This window comes from Lissotriton vulgaris, chromosome 4_1, assembly GCF_964263255.1.
Source record: "Lissotriton vulgaris chromosome 4_1, aLisVul1.2, whole genome shotgun sequence".
NCBI classification, from domain to species: domain Eukaryota; kingdom Metazoa; phylum Chordata; class Amphibia; order Caudata; family Salamandridae; genus Lissotriton; species Lissotriton vulgaris.
Genome location: NC_141691.1, coordinates 1,286,741,952 through 1,286,756,787, shown reverse-complemented (window position 1 = coordinate 1,286,756,787; position 14,836 = coordinate 1,286,741,952). Strand labels below are relative to the sequence as shown.

Below are 14,836 nucleotides of genomic sequence, written 5' to 3'. Positions count from 1 at the left end.
GTCTAAGGATTTACTGGTTAGACTAAGGTCTGTTACGGTGTGATCGAGATGTTAAGCTACACCGCGTATGATGTTTCTAGGTTAGTCAGGTGCATTCACACTGCTTACCTATCCGTCGGTGTCTCCTGACAGTCATCCGAGCTGTCTGGGGGGGCACCGATTGTGTGGCTCCCTTTGTGTTATATGCTATTTTTACTGGAGACCGAGTCACATGACATTTACAGATCACGTGGGCACCGGTACTGCCGGGAGATGTAGTTCCAAGGGTACTCGGTGTTGTAGTTTCAACTGAACTACTCAAACCAGGTTAGGTACCTATGGTGTGTAATCATAAATGTGTCCTGATAGAGTCGGGATAATCTCAATATGAATAATTATAGAGACATCCATGGTATTGGCTCATTTAGTCCGGCCTTATCGCTATTGAGTCGGTAAACCCATTTTTGTTCGATCTTGAACAGAAAGCGGCTGGCATCTGGACAGGATTCAGGAATGTGTGGTTGTTCTAAGACGGTCCGATGAAAGTCATTGGGACCATGCCCTTTCTCCAGGAAATGTGCGGTCAGACGAGTGGCTTGTTTACGACATCGCACCGTACTTTTGTGCTCTTGTATCCTTGTTCTGACCTTCCCGGTGGTCATACCGACGTATTGCAGTTTACAAGGGCAGGTAATCAGGTAAATTAGATTATTGCTGTTGCAATTTGTAAACCTAGTTTGAATCCAAGGTCGGTTAGTGCCAACGTCTATGCTCGTGGATTTGCAGGTTTGTGGGCATACCGTGCATGCCCTGCAGGGGTGATGGCCTTGGACCGGTGGTAAGTCCCACAGCGTTCCTACTTGTCTGGGTTCTTTGCTGCGTGGACGTGTGTGGACTAGCTGGTCCTTGAGGTTTTTTCCTCTCTTGTAGGCAAAGAGGGGTAAAGGGATATCATCTCCGCCAGTCTTCAAAATCGACCAATGTTTTTTCATGATTTTTTGAACCTGATTAGATCTGGTGTTGAAGGTGTTTACGAATGTTATACGATTCGTCTTTTCTTTGGGTGGCTGGATCTCAAGCAGGGATTCTCGATTGTTATTTGATGCCCTCTTTTTGGATTTCCGTATTATTTTCTTAGGGTACTTCTTTGCAATCAATTGCTGTTCCAGATTGTTAGAATGGTTTTTGAAGGCTTCTTTACTTGAGCAGTTCCTTTGGACCCTTAGAAATTGACCGAAAGGTAAATTGTCTCTCAGGGCGCGTGGATGACAACTGTCATATCTCAATAAGGCATTGCGCGCCATGGGTTTACGGTATAGTTCAGATTCCAGACCGTTTGGAGTTACATTAATTCTCAAGTCCAAGAAGGCCAGTGATGTATGACTGGATTCGATGGTGAACTTCAGAAATGCATTTCTGTTGTTGAGCCACGTATGGAAGGACAGAAGATGTTCTTCAGTCCCCCGCCATACCACCAAAATATCGTCGATGTAACGCTTCCATACATGTAAGGACTGTAGATATGGGTTCGCCGGCGTGAAGACATCCTGTTGTTCAAAGTTATGGACATACAGATTCGCTAAGCTCGGCGCAAAGACACTACCCATGCTTGTCCCAGATGTCTGCAGGTAGGTAGTGTCTTCAAAGCGGAAATAGTTTTCTTTCATAGCGATTTCTGCAAGTGTCATGATGAATCGTATTGGTGTGATTGATTGATGGTCACTCTGCTCAAGAAGATTCCCTACAACCTCCAAAGTCTCGGTCTGCGGGATGGAGGTGTAGAGTGACTCTACATCAAATGATACAAGTATATCAGTTTCACTGTTAAACAGTATGGTAGGAAGGAGTCTCAAGACGTCTTTGGTATCCTGGAGATATGTAGGCATGGCCCTCACCATAGGGTTGAGGAAGTGGTCCACAAAGGTGGACAAAGGCTCGAGTACCGACCCGATCCCAGAAATTATTGGCCTTCCCGGTGGCGGTCTTTGTGGCTTATGAACCTTCGGTAGGCAGTAAAAATATGGTATGATGGGATGATTAGTCATGAGAAATTGTCCCTCTTTTGGGGTGATCCAACTTTCAGCTGTTGCTTCTTCTACCAGATTGGCTATTTTCATTCTCAATCTCTCGGTGGGATCTTCATTCAAGGGCTGGTAAGATCTGCGATCGCCTAGTTGTCTGAGACACTCGCTTCTATATGTTTCAGTGTCTTGAATCACAATGGCTCCGCCCTTATCGGCCGGTTTGATGATGATTTGTTCATTAGACGCTAATGATCGTAGAGCCGATTGTTCATCTCTTGACAGATTCATAAAAGATCTGTTGTTGGTTTGGTAGAGGTGCTTGATGTCATTCTCTACTGCTGTTTCAAAAGTGAGGACCTTAAATGGTAGACCAACAGCGGGTGGATTGAACGTAGAAGGTTTTTTTAACCCTGTGTTTTTGTCCAGCTCGATAGAGTCAGTGTTTGCAGGTTTCAAGAAAAAGTAATGTAACCTTATTTTTCTGAACAATTTTGCCAGTTCCACCTGTGCTAGGAAGGGGTCTCCTTTCTGAGTTGTTACGAAGCCCAAACCTTTGTTCAGAACACATTCTTCTTTTGGTGACAGGGTGTGGGAGCTGAGGTTCATTACGAGGCTGTTGTGTTGCTCGTCCCTGCCGTTTCTTGTGGGACTTTCTTCCCGCTCCGGAGGTCCATCCTGGATTGCGGCGTCGCATTCCAATGCACTTGAGGTGTTGTGCCTTGTCTCTTCCTGCCCCTGCCTCGATTCTGGCCAAACCCTAAAAAAGGAAACGCTCCAGGGCCTTGTTGTGGTTGAGGTTGGCCAAACGGACCCATATGAGGGGGATATGATGGTCCAAACATCCATGGGTTAGCTGGCCACCAGGGTTGAAAGCCATTGTAGTTTTGTGGGTGTTGTCCACCTCTCCAATTTCTACGATTCCCACGCCCTCTCGGAGTGTTGTTTGTAGATCCATTGTTTGAAGAGTCTGAATCACTCGATGCTCCATCTGAGCTGGATGTTCCGTATGTTGAGCCAGTTTTCTTGCCACCTCGGTTGAATGTGGGTGCTGTGTATGACTCACTGGTGTAGGGATATACTTTTTCGGTTGAGAATTTGGCTAAGTCTTTTTTGAATTTTTTTAATTTAGTGAAAAGGATCGATTCTTTGAAATCCTTGTTAGTTTTATCACTGTCTTCTTGTCCCTTCTTGAATTGGCCGCTTTTTAGAGTTGTTTTTATCTGGCCCTCTAAGACTTGAATTTCAATGAGTATGTCATCTGCTACTCTTTTTGCAGTCTTAATTATAAGGACCAGCCAGTCTCTTGTACACCTCCACGCAATCATCGACCAGTCCTTGAGAAAACCTTTGTCGTCAAGGAATAGTCGTGGTGCGTTATTAACAATGAGTCCCGAGGGTGCACAATTGCCACGGAGATATTGGGCCATGACGATACCATGGACTGTAGTTCTAGTATGTGATTTCTTTAGGACCAGAACTTTTGCCCAACCATCGTCATTAGTCGTTATTGGGGCTGGGATATTGTCTAGAAGACTTGGATTCTCATCTAGAATGTTTTGGATTTCATCACTTTCAAAGGCTAGGCCCCAGTTGGTGGCCATAGCTAGCGTACTGTAAGGGAATCAGCAAAGACAGAAAAAGTTCAGAAGAAAGCAACGAAAGGCAAGCTTTCATCAAATTTAGAAGACCAGATTGGGTCTACTATTGTGAAATAAAGGGGCCCACAGCCTAAGCTGTACTGTTCACATAACACACAACACACAATATTTTGAGGAGGGCCCGAGGGCTAGTTTAACGACCACTAAGGTACATGCCCCACACAGAAATGCATGAACAACCAAAAGTACCCAGTAGTCAAAGGAGTCTGTCACCCAGAACCACACCGTAGATGCAGTGCAGATAACACCCAGAGGAACACAACACACCAATTATCAAGTGCAGAAAAGGCCAAGTTAGGACTCAAGGACATATGGAAAAAATTCCCATCAGAGGCCACACTGTACCGCCCTAGTTGTACATCATTTGGGATCTCCCAGCCCAGGAGACTAAACACAGCGGCCGGCAGACATTACCAGTGCCGAAGTTGAAATGTGGGAGGGTGGTAACACATGAGAATACGTGGCAACTGAAAAAGCAGTGTAGGGTGAAAAGAATAGAAAGTGAGTATTAAAATTAGGTGAGCTGGGTAGAAAATCAGAGTTTATTAGTGTCTCCCAGTCCCTAAGGCTAAAAAAATGTGCAAGAGGCGGTGTTGGAATTAATAACCGCGTAGAGTAGTGGTCGACATGTTTCAGCATTTACGAAAGAAGTTTTCATGCATTCTTCAGGACCAAGATTTTAAAACTACTGCTTTTTAGTGAAGGGTAAAAGATATCACCTGCAAGGATCAGGTTATGCTCAACCAAGGACTGATATTACACCGCATCAGGACAAGGGATCCACAGGGGAAACAGACAGACAACAGAAATTGGGAGAAAATTAGTATTTTATTTTCCCGCGGTTTTTTGAAAATTTATTCAAAATAAATCCTGCTTTGTAAGGTAACCACTCTATACATTTTCTATTGGTAACACTCACCCATAGACGATGGTTGAGAGGCTTCACCCCACCTGGCTGCGGCTCAGGTATGAGGAGCACCGCTCTATAGAAGGAGAATTTAGATGAAAGAAAAGAGACAGTTATCGCTCACGTGTGACCAATCAAGGCTCCCGGGGTGTTCTTTAAGAGCAATGTGTGGGCCGTCGCCAGTTTGTGGGAGTTTAAGAATTCATTCAGTGCTTCGGTCCCCCCGCGGTGTTGTTTTTGCTTGGTTGAAACCCCTATGTTATGAATGTTAAAGTCACCGAGGATAAAGCAGTCTAATGATGGATGACCTAACAGTAAAGTTTCTAATTGATTTGCGAGTATGAGCGAGTTAGATGTATTCTCCTGCGAATTATGGTAGATGTTGATTAGTAGTATTGGTGGAATTCCGTTGGTGGAGTGGGGGAATTTCAGAATACCCGCCTGTAGAGTATCTGGTAGATTATGTAATTCCAAGAATTCTATGTTCAAGGCATGTTTTATGTAGACGCACTTTCCCCCTGATGGTCTTCCGAATATGTTGGTCTTTTTAGCCGCATTACTGTATTCTACATATCCTCTTAGCGAGAGTGGTTGGGTCAGCCAGGTTTCCTGTGTGCAAATAATGTCTGCTTCCTCCAAGAATTTCACCGCAGCTGGGCTTAGTAGCAGCTTTTTGAGTCCTGAGACATTCCACGTTAATACTTTTAGACTCTGTGAATTTCTCTTTTTTCTTTAGATTTTTTTCTCGCTCGCTAGCAGCATGTTGAGATGTTCGAGCTAAGTTTGCTGGGCGAGCTGTATTAGGAACTGGGAATTAGTGCAGATGACAGCCAGGACCAGTCGTTGCATGAATGACCCCTAGTTGTGCACAATCGTTTTCCTTGAGTAAGGTTTGCTGTGATCTTAATTGGGGTGCCGTCGATTGGGCTGTTGTTTATGCTACCTTTGCACCCCTGGAGGACGGAATCAATTTTTCGCCGATGGGTGGAAGGAGCGTTTGTGAGTGTAGAGTCAACCATGCCCTGTGCCTGATTGTCCGGCTTAGAGTGTAGGATCGATGCTTTTAAAATTGAGGGATATTTTTGGGTCGGCTTTGCCTTTATCTTTATGCCCCAGCTTTCTAGTAATGGTTGTTGGGTCCTCAGTGCCTCCGCCAGGTCTGGTCTGGTGAAAGTTAATTCCGTTGTTTCATTTTTTTCTTCTACGTCCGGGGGCAGGAAAGAGATGGTTTTGATGTCTTTGGTTTTTATACCTTCCAATCCCGGCAGGTTTGCGCAGAGTGTTAAGAGGTTGCTTCGGTTGAGGATGTCCATTTTCCTTGCGAGGTGTATTCTGGATATAACAGTATTTTCCGGTCCTCTGCGTTTGCTTGGCTTGGACTGGCCTCTTTAAGCCAAATTTTGCCCTGGGTTTTGATTGGAGGTATCAATGTCAAGCCGGGCTGGTGAGAATTTGTCTGCTGGTTTGGTCCTGTTGTCGATTGAGGTGCCTCCATGGGCGTTGTACTGGGGGACAGTTCTTATTCCATTGCCTATCGACGGCTTGCTCCGGCTTAAAGGGTGTTGGCCCATAGGGGGGCGCTCTGAAAGTCTCCGATGGTGACATTGATAGTTTTTGAGTAAGACTGGTAACACATTACAACTCATTTATTTATCAGAAGCTTAGCCACTTTGAAAGATTTGGGGTGATAAACCTAAAGCACGTAAAACTACATAGCTGGTGCTTGTAAAAGATTCTGAATGGTGTAGACCAGCATTTCCCAAACTATGAGACGCCAGGCGATTTCTGGTGGGTTGCGAAAAATCAATAAGCAAATATGCCTCTACATTCTGTAGATATCCTGTCACATGTGCTGTGGTTCAGAGACAAAAGTAAAATGTCAGGCTATGTCTTCTGACAAATTGCTGCTTATTCTTTTAACACAGGGACTGGATTTTACTTTTCTTTCTTTGACTGTCTTGCTGGAGTACATGGAGTGTTATAGGAAAGGCTTTAGAATGCCATTTTTTGTAACAAATACCTGTAAATGAGCAGAACACATATTTCAGAATATATCAAGAGTTAGGAAAGCAAAAATTAAGCAAATTTTTGTAATTCTGAAGTGTGATGGAAACAAATCAAGAAACTTTTACTTAGTGATGAGCAAATGATAAATATTCCATGAAACCCTATATCCACGCATTATCATTTTTGTGCTATATAGTTTTATCAACAAAACTGTATATCTGTGTAAATGTAGTGGTCATTTCAATGGAAAACGTGCTGTCTGTAAATGATGCTTTGTAATCTCCGATAGTGTGTTCCAAAATGCTTGTTTAACTACATATTACTCCCTTACCATTCTCCTGCTGAGTACATTTGCTACACTTTGTGTGAAGCTAGGATTTTGCACAATCTCTTTGTCTTTGGTGATGTAATGCTGATGTTAGCACCCCTACTGTAAAAATTGTTATAGCACCAAAACCCAGTATTTGTAAAGCGTGAATATTTACCCAAAGGCGTCAATGCGCTGGGGGCCGTCGGGAAGATTAAGCGAGCTATTGCCCGGAGTCACATGGTTCTGGGCTGACCTGCCGACGGCGATCACACTGTGAGCCCTTCGTGTTCCGGCGTCAGTCGCCCTGGCCACTGCACCACACCCACTACCTGAAGCTAAAAATTGGGTTATGGTTCTAAATCATTTGAGAACAGGGCTCGAGTCGGGGTACCATGCGGGTGGACGGTGTCCCCCCACTTATTTTACCGGGAGCTCGATAACTGGAGCAAATGGAGCCACACATTCACTCTTTGGCCTCTCTGGGGTGAGATCGAAGCTCATTCAGAACACTGGCTTCTCTGATGCAATCACATCTAAGGGGTGAGCGAGGGGTCTGATGGTGCAAGCCACCTTTCGTGACGTCACTTCCTGTTGTGACGTCAGCGTTCCCCAACTTCTTTTTTTAGGACTTGTGTCCTGTTTAGGAAGCACTGGTGTAGATGCATGAAAACAAAATATGATGGAACCTTAGACAATATTGTAAGGTAAGAATCAAAATCGATCCAAAATATGTGGAGCATGCAAATCGTTGGATTCTCATTAAACCATGTTTCATTAGAAGACTGGTTATGTAAGGGGCAAACACAGGGCTCACACAGAAAATATGCATTATGATATCATCAAGTATCACTCATCCCATGGTTTAAACTGTATTGAAGTTCAAGGCAGAGCATTAGTAAAAATATGCGGCTAGGAGGTTCGATGCCACATAAGAATGTACCAAAAGAGGTTCTCCTTCACGGACCACTCACACACCGACACAACTAACAGGTGACATCCAAGCTTATTTTCAAAATGTATTCTCTTTATTTCCGCATTTTCTTTTCAGATTCCTGTGGCACAAAAACAAATAGCGTTTCGGCTGACTCCTTCAACTGGGTCTCAGAGTCAAGCATGTGTTCACTGAAAGAGAGCCCTTCAATACACTTTCTCCTAAAGTGTGCAGAGAAAAGTGAGAATATGGAGCCAAAGAGAATTAGTAACGGAAAATGCCTCACTGACTCAAATGGAAATATACCTTACTGCAAAGGTCATATGTGATTCACGTCAAAACAGCACAGTGATTCGGGAAATGGATGCCCCCGTTAAAAAAAGCTTCATTTAAAGACCCTGTTGTTTAGGTGGGAGTTTCCACTAATTACTTTGTTCTGTGTAAGGATAAAAAACTGCCTAACAAAGGAATTCATGTATTGCCTTAATAGACTGCGCCCCGAGTTAAGTTCTAAAATGTATGAGTTCCCAACAGCATTGTTCCTTTTACAAGAGCATTATCAAATGCAACCAGTGCGGAGATTAAACTTCCCCCAGCAGATTAAGTACAAATTATCTCTGCTCGGGTTTCAGACTCACTTGTTCATTTATCACATAACAGCTAGCATTTCTGGTCAGTGTCAATATGCTCTGCATCCTTGCAGTTAACAGATGTCTTCTCTTGTCGAATGAATTACTTTATATTTCACGCGCTGGTGGCCGCAGATGTGTCACTATAGCAACATCATTAATTTCGGATCGCACCGGAAACATGCACTCCAATCAAACCTAATTATACCACATTGCTTTCTTGTCCCACAATAAGGAAACTATAATGCAATTATTGGGATACTTCATTTTCTATTCTACTGTGGCAAATGAGAGGAGCGCGGTGATGGACGCGTCTTGTCAAAAAGCTTATTGATGAAGCGCAAACCCAATTTACAATCATACAAAGGACTACCTTGCAATTATGTTAGCAGTGTAATGCTCCTTACTCAACGGCTAATTCTAAATCATCTGAAGTGATGCTTGATCTGTTGCAAGCTGTTTGCTTTCCCTTTTCTTCTTCCCTCCAACATAAGGAACCCTCGGAGCGCGGTGGCAGTCACCTAGCGTGAGCGTTTCTCGAGCACGCCGAACCAGTCACTTGGGTGGCCTTTAAACACACTTGCTCTCGTTTGCAAATGTGCGAATGTGCCTCTGGGGGGCAGGAGAGATGTGTGTGCCGCTTGAGAAGCTCATTTGCATTTCTCGTTTTAATAACGCGCATTAGGAGGCTAAGGCGAGCGCTCCCAGGGGCTGCTTTAGTCATGTTTTGGATCCTCGAGCGCGGCTGAGTTCAGGCTTCTGCTCTGGCGCGCTGAAGTTTCAAGGCGCGCATTTAGCAGGAAGCGCCATACGTGACTGGTAATATTTGTCAGGCGTCAATACAAAAGTAACAAGTAAAGGTAACGTCCCACTCTGTTTTCATATTGTGGAAAGCAAAGATATTTGACTAATAGATATCTACAGAAATACCAAAGAGTGACAACAAAAATGTGTGTTTTCATGCTTAATGCCACCGTTTGACTCGGGGCTTCAAACACCTGCTATCGGCGTGCTGGGGCAGCCTAAACATGGCCGGCTGGAGGCACGCTAATCGCTACACAGTGAAATACCTTTTTAAGAGCCGTTCTTTGACATTCTTTTAACCTTGTTAATTGGCTGAAGGAGTGGTTGTAATTATCTTTCTGCTGGACCTGAAACAAAAGGACAAACCTAGCCTGCGGCCTCTGTCCTACAATGACTTTCGCAATAAAATAAAATTAACAAATAATTACGCAAAGCAAATCTACCAATTTCCTACTTTCATGTGCTGAAGAACAGATTACAAAAGGAAAGGCAAACACGTGGTGGTGAGCTTTTCCAGCGCGGAAGCTCTTTGCTCAAGCGACAGCAAGCCTGGTATCTGACTGTTGGTATTTCATTGGGACAGCGCTTAATGGCATATACAAGGGATCACCCATCATGATGGCCAGTGGTTGAGTAATCAGTCAGCCTCGCTCAAAGCACAAACTACTAACCCACTCAACTTTAAGAATGAATAACTGTTAAGAGGATATGGCTGAGACAAGGTGGCGAGGTTGGCAGAGAAATTAAAGGAAGCCATTAAGAGGGATTATGATTGAGAAATAAGCAAATTCATTCATTCATTCATAAAACTTTTATTCGGTTACATCGTAGCGAAACCATAAAAAGTACAAAGATAAAATATTACAATGCATATGGAAAATCACAATAGCTAATATATTTTTAAAAAACTATTATTGTTAAAACCATTAAAAAACAATTCATTTAGGATACTAGGCTGAAATTCGGGTAAATTGGAACTCAAAAATTACAACGAATTTTTAAACATGATTTTAAAAAACAAGCTACGCATTTAGCAATGTGTTGAGAGTCCAGAAACTGCAGGGCCAGATATGCGGGCCGACATGTTCTCAGGCCCATTTTTCGAAGTATAGGAATGATCCAGCGCTTGCGGGGGGGGCTCATAATATCTACAAAAAAATGTTACATGTATTGTCGACTGTGAAGATATACCATCACATGGACAGTTCATAAGATTATGAGACCAGTCCTGCTTTGTAGGAAAAGTGACTAAGCGGAAAAAGGAATTAAAACGAAACCTAGTCAGAACGTACTTTGCATAGTTAGTTAGGTGAAAAGATAGGTATGGTTGGATACCCAAGGCGGTCTGGACCGATAAGACTTGTACATTTGAGGGTTTGCTTACTTCTTGGGAAAGACGTAGTTCTCTAAGATGGGTCAAACATAATTTTTTCAAGTCTTTCCTGGTGGTACCTATCATTGTAGTAGGTTCTGAGAAATAAGTTGTACAGTTCAGGTCCTTTAGGAAATTAGAGACATACAGAAGCCAAGGGATTTTACTCCAGTTTGCCAGGGCCAAGCAGTCGGTAATCAATGAGCGCGTTAGATGACATTGAATTTTGGTCCAGATACGATGCCACAATAAGATCGGCTGGCATCTGATAGTGTCTGACAGATAGTCGATACCCAGCTCGATGTGGCAACCGTATATTGGGGCACTTTGGGGTCGTGCCACTAAGTATTTTAAAAACCCGTTCTGGACCGTCTGCAAGGTATCCGAGGGAGCATAACCCCAAACTCCTGCGCCGTATGTTGCTACGCTGTGGCATTTTGCATGATACATTTTTAGCAACTCTACTGGGGCAGGTTTGCCAAGTCTTCTTGAGAAGGAAACTAGAACTGAGGTTGCTCTCTGGAAGAGTAGCTTTTTACTTGTCATGGCTTGTTTCCAAAATAATCTGTCATCCACTAGAATTCCTAGATAGGGATATTCCCTGGTGCGTTCCAACCTAACATGATCAATAAAAAGTGATTTAGGGTTCTTAACCCTAGGGCCGATGTGCATAACAAAGGTTTTATTTTTATTCACTTTTAATCCTAAAGAGAGCATAAAATGGCAATATTTGTTGAGCTGTCTTTGAAGCTGGTTCAGAGTTCTGGCTAAGATTACGGAACCGTCCGCGTATAGCAGGGCGGGAATTGGGCGTTGATTGATGGATAGCAGATCGTGACTCCCTTCAAGCATGGCCGCTTCCAGCCCATTAGCGTATAGGTTGAATAGGAAGGGAGCCAGGACACAGCCCTGCCTGACGCCCTTGTTGACGGGAAATGATGGAGATAACTCACCGCCTATCCCGTATCTAACACACGCAGTGGCGTCCGAATAGAGTTCACAGAGAAATTTGATAAGAGGAGGGTCTACCCCCAGTTCGCAGAGAATGGACCACAGCCTAGAGTGGATGACACAGTCAAATGCTGCGGTAAGATCAACATAGACTAAATACAGGTTACCACCTTTAGCCACCACATATTTTCCAATCAGAAGGGCTAGGTTCAATGTCTGCTCAACAGTACCAAGTCCCTCCTGGAAGCCGTACTGGAGATCAGTCAGAATGTTATTTGTGGACGCCCAATCCTGGAGACGTTCCAGGATCAGCCGGCCAGCGACTTTCCCCAAGGAATCCAGGAGGGAGAAGGGCCTGTAACATGCTGGATTGTTACGTTCGCCCTTCTTAAAAATTGGAAGCAAAATAGAGGTGGACCAAGAGTCTATTAGGCCTATTTAGGTGACTGCTGCCATAACCTGGGTGACTAGGGGTGACCAGAGTTCCGGATTATGTACAAAGATATCAAGTGGGACCCCGTCCGGGCCGGGGGCCTTGCCAGTTTTGGAAGATGACAGAGCGTTAATGACCTCCTTGTGGTCGAAAAGGAGGTCAATGGGAAATATCTGGTCCCTAGAAAGATCACCTGCCACCTGAACCTCATTTATGTTATCCTCTGGGGGACCGCCAAATATCTTTGAGAAGTGGGCTACCCACTCATCTGATGTCACCGCCACATCAAGGTGTTGGGATGATGAGGTGTCTGCCAGAAATGGTGATTTTACCGTACGCCAGAACAGAGAACTGTCTTTGCATAGGCAGCTCTCGTGTAGCTGGGCCCACAAGTTCTTCTTAATTTCGTTTCTGCGGTTTTGCTGTGCTAATTTGTAATCCTGCCTAAATTTGGTGATTTCAGCACAATCTCTAACCTGTTTATGGACTGCTCTTTTTAAGTTAGTTAGGGCCTTACGGCAGGTTGAGTCACACCAGCCTTTGGTTTTTGGATTACTAGATTTTTGGTTACGGAACAGTTCATCCCGTATAATTCTGATTATTTCCAGGAAGCTGACTATAATCAGTTGGGGAGAGGAGTCTAGTACTAAGCAGTTATTTATCCAAGGAAGAGCTCTGAAGACCACTTTACTGGTGATTGCGACTGGGTCGATTTTGGACCATTTTACAGAGTATCCATTTACTTTATCCATGGACAGCGTTTGTTGATTCAGCAAGCTAGCCCTGGTTAAGTGAGGTAAAACATTTTTAATTGACAGTATGACACTAATAGGAAAATGGTCACTACTGATATCTGAGCCTGTATTAAAAGTTTTCAGTTGACCCTTTAATGACTGGGAGCATAGTATGTAGTCAATGACACTTGAAAGACCCCTACCGTGAAATGTGGGCGAAAAATCAACGGGTGGATCCACAATGTCATTCGCGTAATCTAGGTCTAGAGAAAATAGACAGTCATTTAGACAGTTACCTAACTTCGTATGTGTAAAGTGTGTTAGGGGGCATCCATTTTCGTCCTGAAGACCGCAGGTACCGTTCTTATAATAATTACATAGCGAAGCATTAAAGTCTCCCCCCCAAATCACATAGGGAGTTTTGGCAATGTGTTTGTAACGCTGATCAATTAGAAGAGATGTAATCTCGGTTAAGGTTTTGGCACATTCAGTTAGTTGAAGGTTGTAATAAAAATTAACCAAGAAATACAACAAACACTTGTAATTGAAACTTTTAGGATTTGGAAATTCTCACTAGACAAAAGAACAGTTATAACCATAGTTGGTAGATTGTTAACAGTGTATATTGCAAGACCTCCTTTAGGTCTACCAAAAGTTTTGGAGCTCGCTGGGATATGATATGTTTTATAGCCTAGGATGTGAATTGGCTCGATAGCCCAGGTTTCCTGAAGACATACTATTTGATGTGCACTAACTGTATCTAACCATGGTTTGTGGTTTATCTTGGAGCGGAGCCCGGCAACGTTCCAAAATAAAACAGAAAAGGTCGGATTTGAGTTTGTTAAATCATTATTTACAGGGAGAACATTAGAAGCTGGTATGCCAGGCAATGGATACAAATCTGGCACCAGGACAGTAGAATGCATTTTAGGTGGTTCACCTGGGATGAAAGGAGTCTCATGGTGTCGTAATTTGACAATGATCGGGTTAGCATTCAGCTTTGCTACACGAATTTCCCCTTATCTTGACCATGATGTTCGGGGGCCATTTTGAATCACTGTCGTCCATTTTACATGAACGCGCTGCCTCGTGGTCAGCATTCCCTTTTGTTCTTCCTCTGTACCACTGACCACTTAACTTGCTAGTAACAGGCTATTTTTAGTACTGGTCAAGCTTGCACATGCGCAGTAGAGCCCTCTGTCTTAGTGGACAGTCATTACTTAGGAATGTTCCCCAAACTGACCAGTAGTGTTACAACTCCTCCCATAAGCTGGCTGTGTTCCAAAAATGTCCTTATATGTACCTAAACTGAACAAATGTGTACCACCCACTCTTTTTATTACTGTAAAACTGTATAAAGAGGTCTCGCACAGATGTTCGGTGTGATACTTCTTGCATTACCGAAGGGTGCTGTAGGAATGTACCACCACCCCGTGGGGTCTTAATAAACTTGTCTTTTGCATTTCCAGTTTCCGTGCCAATTTCTATTTCAGGTGTTATGGAGTCTTTACAGAGTATGTAGGTCTGAAGAACCCAATACCACAAATTGGCGACCACGAAGGGACTCATCGGCGACTCCGCGAAGGAGAGGTCGTGACGAAGGATTGGAAACTCGCCATGGACGCGTACGCTGCCACTGAGTGACCCGAGTCTTGGCACCCACGGTGTTTTCTTCCTTTCCTTCTGATCTGACCTTCCAGGTGGCGCAGGTCCTCAACTGAGATCCTGATATAAACCTTGTTGTGGATTGGGACACATGAAGTTTCGCCCGAGTCCTGGCTGGTGGCTATATTAGAGGCACTCAAGGTGTCCAGAACTGGATTTGGGTGCTCGAACTCCACGGGCTGTCGTAATGTAGGTGAGTCTGGAGAACAACCAACTGGGGGGGAAGGGAAATTATTCAGTTCTCTTGCTCCAACATCGGGTCAATCGACAGCCTCCAGGCAATCAAAGCGGTTGTGGTTATGTGGAGGGAGGGCGTAGGCCATCCTCCCTGGTGTGGTCCCCTCCCGCTCCGTTGTACCAATGTCCAACCATCTAACTGTGGGGTAAAATAACCTGGAGGATAAAAGTAGGTCAATGGTAGAGAGCAAATGG

General features: G+C 44.0%; 1 protein-coding gene across 2 annotated transcripts in view; it reads right to left on the bottom strand.

Moving 5' to 3' along the window:
- The window catches only part of ATP9B (ATPase phospholipid transporting 9B), a 2,364,768-nt gene that overhangs the window by 530,249 nt on the left and 1,819,683 nt on the right, over window positions 1-14,836 (bottom strand). The gene's annotated exons all lie outside the window — the stretch shown is intronic.